The 3,193-nt window shown below is 35.6% G+C and overlaps 1 pseudogene; it reads left to right on the top strand.

Moving 5' to 3' along the window:
* The first annotated feature begins 1,353 nt into the window (after window positions 1–1,353).
* On the top strand, window positions 1,354–1,888 carry LOC120596991 (translationally-controlled tumor protein-like; annotated as a pseudogene).
* The last annotated feature ends 1,305 nt before the right edge of the window (window positions 1,889–3,193 follow it).

The following is a 3,193-nucleotide window of genomic DNA, read 5'->3' as shown; positions in this document are numbered from 1 at the left end:
ATTTTTTTTTTTTTTCTCTCATGAGAAAAATATCTGTAGGCCTTGGTATTCGATTCCCTCTTACTTACAGCACCTCAATTTTGAGTACACAGATTGCATCCCTGTCAGCCACTGACCTGTTTCAGCACAGAGGAGCCTGTCCTCTCAAATGCTACAATCCAGAGGGCGCTACAGCCCTTCCAGATCTAGCTTGATGATCTTCAGAATACATTCTTGTAAACTTTTTCACTGAGGACCTAAGATCCTATGCACAGAACAAGTTCACAGCAGCTACCTTAACAAGTATGAAGTGCCACCATCACTTGAGTAAAAGTTTTCTGTGGTCATGTGGAGCCAGCTCATCTCTGTCTTTTGGAACTATTTTCAGATTGTAATGATATAAAGCATAGAAAAGTTTTATATCTTCCATCCATACAATGACAGAGAGAGCCTTTTGTGCCAGATAGGATCGATAGAACCAAACAAATTCCCAAAGTCAAAATATTGAGTCCTCAGTTCTACACTCTCTCACTTTTTAAATGAATTACCACAAAGGTCCTCAATCTGATCACCGCTTCAACATGCAATAGCCAAAATCACATTGCCATGACCTTCCCCTATGTTCCTTCTTTTCTCCATCTTGATTTTTTTTTTTATCCCTGCTGAGCCTCAGGCCACCTTTCATTCTCTCCTGGCAGTCACTGTTGTGGTGATCTACACTTTATGCAGCCTGTTTCTCCTTGATATTTCCAATCAATTCAGCTCACATCCCTATTCATAGAGCAGCATTGACAGCTTTAATGTTCTATTTCTGACCTTGTCAGAAAGAAGCCAGGGAAGGGCTTGTAGAACAGTGTTTATAAAGTCTGCAGTAGTGTGAAGTAATGTCCTAGGCCTTCATGTTCACTTACCATTCACTAACTGACTCACCTAGACAATTTCCAATCCTTTGGGCCTCAATCATTGTAAGTGCTCTAGACAGGTATATCATTATTATTTATTTATTTTTTAATACTGCATTTTTATTGTATATTTCTACATTTAAATATGTTTAGATACATAAATGCTTATTCTTGTGATACAATTTCCTACAGTATTCAGTACAGTTACATTCTATACAGGTTTATAGCCTAGGAGTAATAGTCTATACCATAGAGCCTAAGTGTATGCAAGAGTATACCGTATTGGTTTGTGTAAGTGCACTCTATGATGTTTGCACAACAAAGAAATTGCCTGACAACACATTTCTTAGAATGTATCTTCATCATTAAAAAACAAATGAATGTAGCTTTTCTGTCCCCTCTCTACTCTCCCCAAGTGCCACTCCAGCTGCTCCGGGCTCCTGCTAAGCCAATACCTCCGTGGTCAAGACCTTCCAGCTACCATCAAGATCATTTACCGGGACCTCATCAACCATGACAAGTTGTTCTCCGACATCTACAAGATCTGGAAGATCGCCTACGGGCTGTGCCTGGAGGTGGAGGGGGACATGGTCAGTAGGAGAGAGGGTAACTGATGACTCTCTCATTGGTGGAAAGGCCTCTGCTGAAGGCTCTGAAGGTGAAGGAACCGAAAGCACAGTAATCACAGGTGTTGATATTGTCATGAACCATCACTTGCAGGAAACCAGTTTCATAAAAGAGGTCTACAAGCAAGACATCAAAGATTACATAAAATCAACCGAAGGGAAAGTTGAAGAACAGAGACCAAAAAGAGTAAAACCTTTTATGACCAGGGCTGCAGAGCAAATCAAGCATATTTTTGCTAATTTCAAAAAAAAACCTATCAGTTCTTTATTAGTGAAAACATGAGTCCAGATGGCATGTTTGCTCTGCTGGACTACCGTGAGGACAGTGTGACCCCGTATATGATTTTCTTTAAGTATAATTTAGAAATGGAGAAATGTTAACAAATTTGGCAATTTGGATCTATCACCTGCCATCATCATAAGTGGTCGTTGCTTTTCATCCACACACTAGGACTAGGGCAAATGGGACTGATGTCATCTTGAGTTCTTTTATTTTGACCTTAGTTTATTTGAAGCAGAGGCATTGTTTTTAAGAAAAACAAGTCCTACAGGTTGTCTAAAAATAAAGTGTATACAAATTAAAAAAAAGAGAATGCATATTATTTCAATATGGTTTTATTCCCTTAGTTCTCATAATTTTCTATCACAACTTTCTTATTTTCTAAGACATAGTTAATTCTCTTTGACATTCATTAACTTTTGACCTTACTATACTGCATATTTTTTTGAATAAAATTGAATAAATTTTTAAAAATCTTGAACACATTTTAACAGTGAAAAAATATTCTTTTTTCAAGGTGACAAAATTAACTAGAAATTAGCTTATATTTCTATATTTTTATAGCCTTAGTATATTTAATAATAATAAAATTGCCCAATTGTGAACCTAACTTATATGTTAGAAAGAAGTTTTCTATACTTTATAACAGTTTAAAGTTTGAAAATGGTAACAAATATATGCTGAGATAGAATATACTCTGACAGAGCAAATTTTTGTTTTGCCATGAGAACTCAGCCTATCTTAAGTTTCTGTAAAGCTAATTCTGTTGCATAAGCCACATAAATCACAGAAATACATACAGTACTTTAACTATTAAAATAGTAAATAGACATCACAAATAGTAATTAAATATAAATAATCAACACAACTGGAAATTTCCTCACTGTCCTTTTTCTGTCATTATTATGCAGTTAAAATTAATAATACCAAATAAATCATCCTCTTCCTTAAATTCTTCTTATATGCTTTCTACAAGGACCAAAAGCCAATACTTTTGTGAAATAGGCTCTGCTTATTTGTACTATGGAAAACTTGCTGATTAGCATTGAGCTACTAATGCAAGGGTTAGCTGACCTTAAATAAGACTGTGTGCTGTCTAAGCTCAGTTTAAACTGAAAGAGGGCTTAGGGAATAATTGCTGTATGGATTATGTTTTCTAGAAATTACGTTAAAAACTTTATTAATACTTTAAGGCCAGAATTACGTTTCCATTTGTCTTTGTAGTTCTAGTCTCATTTATGGGAAGTATAATAACAATTTCCAATATGTTCACTTTCAAAGGACATTTTCAGAACTCTCCTATGTCATTTCTCCTCTCAATCTCTTCAATTGCTTTATTTGCCATTTCACAGGCCTTTCATGTTTTAAGGGAGCCATAATCTTATATCATCAATTGCAAGTCAAGG

Source organism: Pteropus medius, unplaced genomic scaffold, assembly GCF_902729225.1.
Source record: "Pteropus medius unplaced genomic scaffold, Ma_sr-lr_union100, whole genome shotgun sequence".
Classification (NCBI taxonomy): domain Eukaryota; kingdom Metazoa; phylum Chordata; class Mammalia; order Chiroptera; family Pteropodidae; genus Pteropus; species Pteropus medius.
The sequence above is the reverse complement of the archived record's forward strand: the minus strand, read 5'-3'. Positions and strand labels throughout refer to the sequence as shown.